The sequence below is a fragment of the Vulpes lagopus genome, chromosome 2, assembly GCF_018345385.1.
Source record: "Vulpes lagopus strain Blue_001 chromosome 2, ASM1834538v1, whole genome shotgun sequence".
In the NCBI taxonomy this organism is placed as follows: Eukaryota; Metazoa; Chordata; class Mammalia; order Carnivora; family Canidae; genus Vulpes; species Vulpes lagopus.
This window is the reverse complement of record NC_054825.1, coordinates 82,069,357-82,083,096: the sequence shown is the minus strand read 5'-3', so window position 1 is coordinate 82,083,096 and position 13,740 is coordinate 82,069,357.

The window sequence follows — 13,740 nt, the reverse complement described above, 5'->3', positions numbered from 1 at the left end:
GCCACCAATTTCTGGGCATTGATTTTGTATCCTGCCAATTGCCTAATTATTGTATGAGTTCTAGCAATCTTGGGGTGGAGTCTTTTGGGTTTTCTTAGTACAGTATCAGGTCATCTGCGAATAGAAAGAGTTTGACTTCTTTGCCAATTTGAGCCTTTTATTTCTTTTTGTTGTCTTATTGCTGAGGCTAGAACTTCTAGTACGATGTTGAATAGCAGTGGTGAGAGTGGACATCCCTGTCGTGTTCCTGATCTTAGTAGAAAGGCTTTCAGTGTTTCCTCATTGAGAATGATATTTGCTGTGGGCTTTTAGTAGATGGCTTTTAAGATGCTGAGGAATGTTCCCTCCATCCCGCCACTCTGAGGAGTTTTGGTCAGGAATGGATGCTGTATTTTGTCCAATGCTTTCTCTGCATCTATTGAGAGGATCATATGGTTCTTGGTTTTTCTCTTGTTGATATGACCTATCATGTTCATTGTTTTACCAGTGTTGAACTAACCTTGCATTCTGGGGATAAATCCCACTTGGTCATGGTGAATAAACTTCTTAATGTACTGTTGGATCCTATTGGCTAGTATCTTGTTGAGAATTTGTGTATCTGTGTTCATCAGGGACATTGGTCTATAATTCTCCTTTTGGTGGGTTATTGTCTAGTTTTGAAATTAAAGTGATGCTGACCTCATAGAACAAGTTTGGAAGTATTCCATCCCTTTCTATCTTTCAGAATAGCATTAGTAGAATAAGTATGGTTTATTCTTTAAACGTTTGATAGAATGCCCCTGGGAAGCCATCTGGCCCTGGACTTTTGTGTCTTGGGAGGTTTGTGATGACTGCTTCAATTTCCTCCCTGGTTATTGGCCTGTTCATGTTTTCCATTTCTTCCTGTTCCAGTTTTGGTAATTTGTGTTTTTCCAGAAATGCGTCCATTTCTTCTAGATTGTCTAATTTGTTGGCATATAGCTGTTCATAATATGTTTTTTTCAATTGTTTGTATTTCCTTGGTATTGGTTGTGATCTCTCCTTTTCCATTCGTGATTCTATTAATTTAGTCTTTTCTCTATAATAAGGCTGGGCTGGCAATGGTTTATCTATCTTATGAATTCTTTCAAAGAACCAACTCCTGGTTTTGTTGATCTGTTCCACAGCTCTTGTGGTCTCTATTTCATTGAGTTCTGCTCAAATCATTATTAACTCTCTACTGCTTGGTGTAGGTTTTATTTGCTGTTCTTTCCAGTTCCTTTAAGTGTGAGGTTAGCTTGTGTATTTGAGTTTTTTACAATTTTGTGAGGGATGCTTGCATTGAGATGCATTTCCCTCTTAGGGCTGCTTTTGCTGTATCCCAAAGATTTTGAACAGTTGTATCTTCATTTTCATTAGTTTCCATGAATCTTTTCAATTCTTCTCTAATTTTCTGGTTGACACAGTCATATTTTAGTAGGATGCTCTTTAACCTCCACGTGTTTGAGTTTCTTCCTAATTTCTTCTTGTGATTGAGTTGTAGTTTCAAAGCATTGTGGTCTGAAAATAGGCAGGGGACAATCCCAATCTTTTGGTATTGGCTGAAACCTGATTTGTGACTCAGTATGTGGTCTATTCTGGAGAAAGTTCCATGTGCACTTGAGAAGAATGTCAATGCAGTTGCATTCAAATGCAAAATTCTGTATATATCTGTGAAATCCATCTGGTCCAGTGTATCATTAAAGCCCTTGTTTCTTTGGTGATGTGCTTAGAAGATGTGTCATTTGCAGAAAGTGCTGTGTTGGAGTCTCCTATTAATGTATTATTATCTAAGTATGTCTTAACTTTGTTATTAATTGATTGATATACTTGGTAGCTCCCACATTAGGAGCATAAATATTCATGATTGTTAGGTCTTCTTGTTGGATAGACCATTTTTTTTAAAGATTTTATTTATTTATTCATGAGAGACACAGAGAGGGAGAGAGGAAGAGAGGCAGAAACACAGGCCAAGGGAGAAGCAGGCTCCATGCAGGAAGCCCGATGTGGGACTCGATCCAGGGACTCCAGGATCACTCCCTGCACCAAAGGCAGGAGCTAAACCACTGAGCCACCCAGGGATCCCCTTGAATAGACCCTTTAAGTATGATATCGTGTCCCTATTCATCTCTTACTATAGTCTTTGCAGTAAACTTTAATTTATCTGACATGATGATTGCTACCCCAGCTTTCTTTTGAGGACCATTTGAATGGCAAATGGTTCTGCAGCCTTTCATTTTCAGGTTGTAGGTGTCCTTAGGTCTAAATGAGTCTCTTTTAGACAGCAAATAGATGGGTCTCGCTTTTTATCCAGTCTGATACCCTGTGTCTTTTGATGGGATCATTTGGCCCATTCATGTTCAGAGTAACTATTGAAAGATAAGAATTAGCATCATCGTATTACCTATTCAGTCCCTGCTTATGTAGATTGTTTCTTTGGGCTCCCTCTTTCTTTCACAGGGTCCCCCTTAATATTTCTTGCAGAGCTGGTTTGGTGATCACATATTCTTTCCATTTCTGCCTACCTTGGAAGCTCTTTATCTCTCCTTCTATTCTGAATGAGAGCCTTGCTGGATAGAGTATTCTTGGCTGCATGTTCATCTCATTTAGGACCCTGAGTATATCCCGCCAGCCCTTTCTGGCCTGCCAGGTCTGTGCTGAGAGGTCTGCTGTTACATAACATTTCTCCCCATATAAGTTTGGGATCTCTTTTCTCTCTTTGCTCAAAAGACATGAACAGAAATCTCACAGAGAAATACATAGACATGGCCAACAAGCAATGAGGAAATGCTCCACATCACTTGCCATCAGGGAAATACAAATCAAAACCACAATGAGATACCACTCACACCAGTGAGAATGGGGGAAATTAACAAAACAGGAAACCACAAATGTTGGAGAGGATGTGGAGAAAGGGGAACCCTCCTGCACTGTTGGTGGGAATGTGAACTGGTGCAGCCACTCTGGAAAACTGTGTGGAGGCTCCTCAAAGAGTTAAAAATAGACCTGCCCTACGACCCAGCAATTGCACTGTTGGGGATTTACCCCAAAGATTCAGATGCAATGAAACCCCGGGACATCTGCACCCAGATGTTTATAGCAGCATTGTCCACAATAGCCAAACTGTGGAAGGAGCCTCGGTGTCCATCGAAAGATGAATGGATAAAGAAGATGTAGTTTATGTATACAATGAAATATTACTCAGCCATTAGAAATGACAAATACCCACCATTTGCTTCGACGCGGATGAAACTGGAGGGTATTATGTTGAATGAAATAAGGACATTATATGGGGGACCATATATGAATGAATGAGAATTCATTTGGGAAATATAAAAAATAGTGAAAGGGAATAAAGGGGAAAGGAGAAATAAATGAGTGGGAAATATCAGAAAAGGAGACAGAACATGAAAGTCTCCTAAATCTGGGAAACGAACTAGGGGTGGTGGAAGGGGAAGTGGGCAGGGGGTAGGGGTGACTGGGTGATGAGCACTGAGGTGGGCACTTGACGGGATGAGCACTGGGTGTTATTCTATATGTTGGCAAATTGAACACCAATAAAAATTAAATTCATAAAAAAATCAAAATAAAAATAAAGATTTTCTCTTTTTCTTTGGAATTTGCAAGTTTCACAATTAAATGTCAAGGTGTTGGATGATTTTTATTGATTTGGGGAGTGACCTATTTCCTGGATCTGAATGCCTGTTTCCCTTCCTAAATTAGGGAAGTTCTCAGCTATGTTATGCTCCAATATGCTTTCTGGCCCTCTGGCCCTCTTGGTGCTCTCTGGAACCCCAATTACACTATATTTTTCCTTCTGAGGCTATCATTTATTTCCCTTAACCTTTCCTCATAGTCTTTTAGTTGTTTTTCTCTTTTTTCCTCAGCTTCCTTCCTTGCCGTCAACTTATCTTTTATGTCACTCACTCTTCTACCTCATTAACCCTCATCAGTAGTATCTCCAGTTTAGATTGTATCTCATTTAATTGATTTTTAATTTCAGCCTTATTAGATCTATATTATGCAGTCATGAAAGTCTCATGAATCCTTTGTGCTTTTTTTTAAGATTTTATTTATTTATTCATGAGAGACAGAGAGAGAGAGAGAGAGAGAGAGAGAGAGGCAGAGATACAGGCAGAGGGAGAAGCAGGCTCCATGCAAGGAGCCCGACGTGGGACTTGATCCCGGGTCTCCAGGATCACACCCTGGGCTGAAGGCAGATGATCAACTGCTGAGCCACTAGGGCTGCCCTCCTTTGTGCTTTTTACCAGAGCCACTGGTAGCTTTATAATTGTGCTCTGAATTGGCTTTCTGACATAGAATTGTAATCCAAATTCTGTAACTCTGTGGGAGAGAGTACTGTTTCTGATTCTTTCTTTTGTGGTGAGTTCATCTTTCTACTAAATAGGCAAAATATGCTCAGGGCAGAGTGGCTGTATGAGCAGGCTGAGTCAAGAATATCAACCACAACCTAAGTAAATTTCACCCTAGATGAATCTGCTGAGGTCAGAGACCAGAAATTGAAAACAAAGATGAGAATGAAATACAACAAAAGGACCACTAAAGTGGGAATCAAATTTTAAAGCAAAATAGTAAAAAATAAAAGGCCAATAATCCCAAAGAAGAAGAGGGAAAAAAAATAAAAGAGAAAATAAGAAGAGAAAAAAGCAAAAGTAAAGAGGAAAAAAAAGAAAAAAATAGGAAAAGACAAAAAAGTGGGGGACTGGGAGATGGTGGTGATGATGAAGTTGTAGTGGAGGGAGAATTTTGTCTACCTCAGGAAGTCCTAGAGGTTTATCATCTTGGTTCTGAGTATATTAAGTTCTGTATGTTAGAAGATGCTCAGTCCCAAATTTATATAAACCAGAATTACTTGTAGAAGGCCCCACCATTGACCACCAAAGCATAAATGAGATAAAAGAGGGGGACAGAATGGGAATGAAGTATCTCACGGAATGAACCAGCACAATATACCACTTGATTCTGGTGCATACTGGTCATGTGTTAGAAGGTATTAACTTCCACCATTGTAGAACAAAATGAGGCAGAGAAAACAAAAACACAAAACAAAAAGTTGTATCTTGTATATCTCCCAAAATTAAGTTGGGAAAGCATAGGTGGTGGTCTTATTTTCATCACCACCTCCTAGTGTCAGGTCTGTGCTTATGTGGGTGCTAAGATCTCAGATGTTTGGTTACTGGGACTGGAAACCCTCTTCCCTCCCAAGGTAGTCTCCATATTATTTTGCACTCATAGCTTTAGGTTTTTAATCTCTTATAATTTGAAGGCCCTATAAAATTCCCTTTTTTTTTCTCAGGAGCTCAACAATGCATTTTAAAGAATGTTGGTTACACTTTACCCAGAATTTCTAACTTTGTAGTGGGAGAATTTTCAAGTTCTCTACTCTCCAAAACCAGAAATCTATTAGCAAATCCTTAATACCTAGTAACATTCAAGCAATCCTTGTAATCTGTAGACACATGTGACAACAGAGTGGAACCTGTGACAGCTGCTCCTTGTCTGATTATTTGGATCTTTCCATGTCTAGATATAGAAGACCAAGTCCTGCTGATTCTCCCCATGGCAGAAACAAATGATATATCTTAGGCATGAATCAAACCACCAATTTTTAGTGTACAAATATAATCACTTTTATTTTTCTGTGTAATCACTTTAAATCCCTTATTAAAAGAGTCCAAAACCTCTCTTTTGAGGTCCCACTCTCTCCAGCAAATTATTCAAGAACTTCTAGGGATTATTTAGCACAAAGGGAGGCAGACCTCTTCCAAGCCCTGGACACAGTGAACTGTTCTGTCCCTCAGCACAGCTTTTGTCACATGGTGCTACTATTGAACATTGGTCCTGCTGGGTCCAGGGTCAGTTGTTTATGGCTACAATTTCTTCCTTGCTGGTACTCTTATTTGGAAAGCAAGGTTAGAGCTCTTTTAGTTCATTCCCAGATTTTCAGCAACTGCTCCCTAAAGCTGTGACACAATAGGGCCTTTGAGCCTCAGCCAACCACTGTGCCAAACCAGTTCTTTCTCATCCAGATTTAACCTGCCCTTCTGTTTTGCAATAGTGTTTAGATTGCATATATTCTTCCAAGGATATAAAGGTGTCCAGTCTTTTCATTTCCAATACTAATAAAAAAATAACTTTCATTGATATAGTGCCTTCCTATTTCAGAATTCACTGACACTCAACACCCACTCTATGCAGGCAGCTTGGAAGCCCAGAGAGAAGAGACTTTCCCAAGAGACTTCTACTGGAACTCTACTTGTCCTTGTTCCAACATCAAATGTCTTTCAGACACAAACTCCTACCATATAGCAAACAATCTGATGTGAAAACCAGATATCCTCTGTAAGTCCACGCACATCCTTGCATATATAAGTGTAGTTCCCCTCACTAAGGGTTTGTTTGACAAGATCTGGATTCTAGTAGATTCTCAAAGGGTGGTCCCTAGACCAGGAGTATCAGCATCATCAGGGAACATGTTAGAAATGCAAAATTCAGATCCCACCTTAAACCTATTGAGTCAAAAATTCTGAAGGTGGGGACCAGCAGTTTTTACAGGGATTTTTTTTTTTTGCATTTAATCATGTATTGTAATTGTGTTACTCTACCTTTTTGCATCAGAGACAGATGTACAATGAACATTCAGTGATCACAGATTGCACACTAGATAGTAATTCTTCAGGCCTTTTACATAACCACCACAAAGAACAGATATTGGATTCTGCAGTATAGTACAAACGTCCACAATCAATCCAGTCTTAGCCAGTATCTTCAGTTTACTTCTGTTGCTGTACAAATAATTGGCCATTACTAGGGCTTACAAGTTAATAACAGGACAAAAAATATATACATTGCACTGACACAAAAAGTCAGCTGTGTTAATAGTCATGCAACAAGTAACCAAACTTGCTGAAATTAAAAATACTTTCTAAAAACAGTTTTAACAGCATAAATATTTTATACACAGTTCATTTACCAAAACAAAATGTATTTAAATGATACAAAGCAAAAATAAGTTTCTACAAACTTTATACAAAAGAAAGTGCAAAATAACTTATCTAGAGTGTTTTGCTATTATCCAGACAGATGGCTGCTATGCGCAGCTATTTTCCCCTTCGGAAGCATGACATTACGGTTGCATGCTACACACAAATGTTAGAATAAGTGGATGAATGAACAAAGGAACTACAAAGGTCAGGCAGGAGCCCTGTGAGGTACTCTCAGAGAAAGAATACAGACCACACAAAGGTGGATGTACATGCTGAGAATATATGTTGGTAAACAAATTTACATGGAACATAGAAAAACATCCAGATTGCACCCAAAGGCATAAGATACCTAGGAATAAACCTAACCAAAGAGGTAAAAGATCTATACCCTAAAAACTATAGAACACTTCTGAAAGAAATTGAGGAAGACACAAAGAGATGGAAAAATATTCCATGCTCATGGATTGGCAGAATTAATATTGTAAAAATGTCAATGTTACCCAGGGCAATTTATACGTTTAATGCAATCCCTATCAAAATACCATGGACTTTCTTCAGAGAGTTAGAACAAATTATTTTAAGATTTGTGTGGAATCAGAAAAGACCCCGAATAGCCAGGGGAATTTTAAAAAAGAAAACCATAGCTGGGGGCATCACAATGCCAGATTTCAGGTTGTACTACAAAGCTGTGGTCATCAAGACAGTGTGGTACTGGCACAAAAACAGACACATAGATCAATGGAACAGAATAGAGAACCCAGAAGTGGACCCTGAAATGTACGGCCATCTAATATTCGATAAAGGAGGAAAGACTATCCATTGGAAGAAAGACAGTCTCTTCAATAAATGGTGCTGGGAAAATTGGACATCCACATGCAGAAGAATGAAACTGGACCACTCTCTTTCACCATACACAAAGATAAACTCAAAATGGATGAGAGATCTAAATGTGAGACAAGATTCCATCAAAATCCTAGAGGAGAACACAGGCAACACCCTTTTTGAACTTGGCCACAGTAACTTCTTGCAAGATACATCCACGAAGGCAAAAGAAACCAAAGCAAAAATGAACTATTGGGACTTCATCAAGATAAGAAGCTTTTGCACAGCAAAGGATACAGTCAACAAAACTAAAAGACAACCTACAGAATGGGAGAAGATATTTGCAAATGACATATCAGATAAAGGGCTAGTTTCCAAAATCTATAAAGAACTTATTAAACTCAACACCAAAGAAACAAACAATCCAATCATGAAATGGGCAAAAGACATGAAGAGAAATCTCACAGAGGAAGACATGGACATGGCCAACATGCACATGAGAAAATGCTCTGCATCACTTGCCATCAGGGAAATACAAATCAAAACCACAATGAGATACCACCTCACACCAGTGAGAATGGGGAAAATTAACAAGGCAGGAAACAACAAATGTTGGAGAGGATGCGGAGAAAAGGGAACCCTCTTACACTGTTGGTGGGAATGTGAACTGGTGCAGCCACTCTGGAAAACTGTGTGGAGGTTCCTCAAAGAGTTAAAAATAGACCTGCCCTACGACCCAGCAATTGCACTGTTGGGGATTTACCCCAAAGATTCAGATGCAATGAAACGTCGGGACACCTGCACCCCGATGTTTCTATCAGCAATGGCCACAATAGCCAAACTGTGGAAGGAGCCTCGGTGTCCATCGAAAGATGAATGGATAAAGAAGATGTGGTTTATGTATACAATGGAATATTACTCAGCAATTAGAAACGACAAATACCCACCATTTGCTTCTACGTGGATGGAGCTGGAGGGTATTATGCTGAGTGAAATAAGTCAATCGGAGAAGGACAAACAGTGTATGTTCTCATTCATTTGGGGAATATGAATAATAGTGAAAGGGAATATAAAGGAAGGGAAAAGAAATGTTGGGAAATATCAGGAAGGGAGACAGAACATAAAGACTCCTAACTCGGGGAAACGAACTAGGGGTGGTGGAAGGGGAGGAGGGCGGGTGTTGGAGGGGAATGGGTGACGGGCACTGAGGTGGACACTTGACGGGATGAGCACTGGGTGTTTTTCTGTATGTTGGTAAATTAAACACCAATAAAAGTTAATTAAAAAAAAAAAATAAAAAAAAAAAAAAAAAAAAAAAAAGAAAAACATCCAGAGAAACAATTAGTTTATGTATGTGAGTGTACTTGCATGTGTGAGTGATTTGTGATTTCTACATTAGAAAGCAAAAAGAAAAGAAATCCCACTGAATAAAACAGTTGCCCACAGCACCAGCTGCCAGAGGAAATACTATCATGAGGGTTTTGGTTTCCACCTTCTAGTTATGGAAGTTGTGTTGGAAAGTTTGAAGTATGAGAAGTCCTGCCTTAGAACACATTACAGGCTCTTATCTGTTAGATATTCTAGATGCAACACTTGCCCAGGGACAAAAAGTTTTGCAGGCCAACAAAATGGTTGTAGTTTGAAAACTAAGTTTTATCTCCATGCCGGAAGAAGAAAATACCAAACTGTAAATTAGATTTAACAAGTAGTTCATTAACTATCCATAACACAAAACAAAATGCCAGTTAGCCAGCTAATTTCAATTCTTATAATTATCTATGTAATATGTGTAATTAAGAATGTGGGTGCATTTTAATATGTTTGATATGATGTGTGATAAAGCCTAAAGAATAAGTGTATACCTTATACACTTTGTTTTGTTACTTAATTCTTTTTTTTGTTACTAATTTTTTTGCTTTGTTTTGTTTTATAAATTTATTTTTTATTGGTGTTCAATTATCCAACATACTAATTCTTGAACGTAGAATTATCATGTGGTATCTTTGCAGATTAAGATTTAATATATGGAAATGATAATTGTCAATTTCCAGACATGTGTTTAGAAACAATAAATATCAGTATAATTGAGGAAAGAGCAAATGACTATATTTCAGTGGACTTCCACTAAAGCATCTTTTAAAACTAAATTATTATAAGCAAGTAAAATGAGGGAAAAAATCCAAACTATATATAGTCCTATTAGTATATACGGCAAGGCATTGTGCTTTATTTCAATTTCCTTCTTATTTCTGTTCTTTTGTGTATGTATTCTCTAATCAGATTAGATGTTTAAGTAACATGAGGTGGAAAAAGAGAATATTTACTGATTGGTTATTATATATATCAGCTACTGTGTGCCTAGCACATAATAAGTGCTTAAGAGAATTCATTGAATGCAATACTAAATTTGATATTCATATTAAAGTACAAGGCATTTATTATTACTTCTTTTTACAGATGGGAAAACTGAGGTTTAAGTAGCTTTAATTACATTCTAAGGTCACAGAACCAGTAACTGCGCATCTAGGATTTAAACGCCAACCTTTGAGACACTAGAAACTCATGATTTTCTCACACTACCGTGCTACCTCTCTGAAAAGTAGAATAGATAGTGAATATTGTTTCTGAACAGTTTTTACTGTGTGAGGAATATTGGTGCCATTAATTATTGCTTTGGGACCTGGAAATTTGTGAAGTAATTAAGTCTTTCTATGTCAGTATATGTAGGCATATGTACAAAATAATTATTCCTTATGAATGAGAAGTCCAGGTTTGCTATATTTGAGTTGAACTTCAGAAGCTGACATTTAAGGGGAAAGTTCTGAACAAGAAAGCCTACTTTGAGACTTTATTACTCCCTGTTCTCTTATAATTCTCTAAAGGTCTCATCGATCTGTTTTGTATTGGTTGCTTAGAGGCAGTCTGTGACTATTGTAGGATTTGTCAACTCTACAGTCACCTCCTAAAAATAGTGTTATTACTTGATCATAAGCCTGTGCGAGAGAATAGTCCAGAGCTACTACTGACAAACAATATTGTTACTGCAACTAGGGTAAATGTCAAGGTTTAGCTCATAAATATTCCTTTCATCCACGGCTATACTCTGATTCCGGGAAACCCATCTCATTGAATGGTCCAGAGCTCTGCTACCTGTTAGCTCTCCACCCTCAATATTTTAGGGAAAAGTCTAATTTAAGAAATGAAGATTCAACTCATATAGTCTTCTCAGAGAGATCATGCCAATAAATAAGGATCTCTCATTTATTTTAGTCCAGATGAGGTTGCAGATGATATTTATTCATAGGACAAGATGTTCTTGGCATGTTGGGAAGTAGAAAAGTGGTATTAAATTGTTCACTTAGTAATTTACCATTAAAAATTAGAATTTTAAACAATCTAGAAGATATATATGAATATGTGATGGAGAAGCGCTGTTCAATAGAACAAAAGCCACATGTAATTTTCAATTTTCTAGAAGTCACATTTAAAAAGAAAAGCAAGAAAAATGAATTGTAATGACATATTAATTTATTCTAAAATACATTAATTTTGCATATATAATTATATACAAAATATATTATAAAATATATAAATGTTTGACATTTATATTTAAGTATATATTAAGTTAATATATTAATACATTTTATCAATACATTAATCTTTGATTTTAATTAAGGTAATTTTTAATAATTAATAACATATTTTATTTAACACAATAGAGTATTTTAACATGATATTAATATAAAATGATTGATATATTTTACATTTCTTTCATTCTTAGTCTGTGAAATCTGGTGTGTATTTTGCACTTATAGCCCATCTCAATTTGTACATTAAATTTTGGGGAGAAATATGTGATGTGTTTAGAAGGCATAAGTTTATAGCTGAAAAAAATTCATATACCCAAGTTATTCCAGTCACATGAAATTTTCCAACAACTGCATTGAGTATCAATTTTAAATTAATTAAAATTAGGTAAGTTTAAAAATTAGTTCCTCAATTACACTAGACACATTTCACGTGCTCAACAACTGCCATTCTGGACATTGCAGTAGTGAAGTTATTTACATCAAGTCTCAAACTCCAGACATGCCAGTATAGCTTTTCCTGTTCTAAAACCCAGGACAGCTGAGGCTCTGCCCCCTGCTGGCTCTTCCTACTTCCAACACCATTTCTTTTTGCTGAGTTCCCTTTGTCAAATCCAGTGTTCAATTACACAGACCACACACCGGTGCAATTCCAAGGGATACCACTGACACTGTAGTGCACAGCTAGTGGCCTTCAATGATACTGTCAGGTCAGATGCCTCCTTACCTGGAGCCTGGCAGAATGGGTTGGAGCATCCAGGGCACCCTCAGCTCCAGATTCTCCCTCCAACAGTTGCCTTTATGATATGCCTTGCTCGTCTCCTCAACCTCCCTCCAAACCTGCCCAGGATTTGTGGCAGACAGCCATGTTGTTTCTGATGATATTTCTCTTTAGAAGAGCTTATACCATGGACAGATGGTTTCATAATGGCTCCAGGATCAGAGACAGCTTGAAAAAATGTCTTATCCTCATCTTCCATGATGAAGAAGGGATGAGATTAGACCTGAAGTCAGACTCATAATCTTGGTCCTCATCCATCAATCAGGGTATCATTACTAAAGGTGGAAAACAATTTTGGTTTAAAAAAAAAAGAAAAAAAAACAATTATGTTCCAGGAATTCTTTTGCAGGGATTAGGTAAACAGATAATTGATTTTACCATTAGGGAGAAGCTATGAAAACAATTTTTGGATATCAATCATCTCAGTTTCAAAATCAAATGAAAATCTAATGGTCTTCTTCAGACTGGAAACATGAATTTAGTGAGAAATAGGGAAAGTTAGAGGGCTGAGCTCTTACAACACAGGCAGAGAAACCCTTTAATCATTGAGGCCACATGGCTCTGTAAGTTAAAGTATAAGGGAGTGAGAGTGGATGTGGAAATCACTTTGAATCTTGGGAGCAGAAGTCAGCTTCACTGACAGAAGAAATCTGCCCCAGCAACTGAACAATTTCCATTGGACAAGTCCAATCAAGAATAAAGAAACAAATCCGGAAAGAGACAGTCTTTTCCGGGGTCAGAGTCAATGGTCCTTCATTCAAACTTCAGGACAGCCTGGAAAGGAAGCTACAGATCTCAGAAAACTTAGGAGGGTAAGAACAGTGTCAGTGCAGGTGTCATTTTTTGCCCCAAATCAACCACAAAAATACAGTATTCTTAAATACCAGGTTTTTAGCAGCTCCCACCTCTATAGAAGTCACAGAGCCACCAGTGCCTACAGGTGATCTCACTGCTTAAATACCCATTTCCCCTTTCCTCCCATGCACTCCCATTCTTTTTTAAAAAATATATTTTATTTATTTCTTTAATTTATTCATGAGAGATGCACAGAGAGAGAGGGGGGTGCGGGCAGATACACAGACAGAGGGTGAAGCAGGCTCCATGCAGGAAGCCCGATGCGGGACTCAATCCCGAGAATCCAGGATCACACCTGGGCCGAAGGCAGGCGCTAAACCACTGAGCCACTCAGGGATCCCCCTCACTCCCGTTCTTCAGGTTTAATTTCACATTTCTTTTTTTTAATTTATTTATTCATGAGAGACACACAGAGAGAGGTAGAGACATAGACAGAAGGAGAAGCAGGCTCCCTGCAGGGAGCCATATGTGGGACTCCATCCCAGGACCCCAGGATCACTCCCTGAGCTGAAGCCAGATGCTCAACAACTGGGCCACTCAGGCATCCCCTATTGTCACATTTCTTCCTTTTGTCCTGTTGTTGTCTCACACATAAATTTTATTTTTTTCATCTTTGGACAATATTTGACTTTTTGTTTTAGTTTCCTCTCAAGGCTCTGTCTTGGGCTCCATGTTTTGAGGATGAATTTTT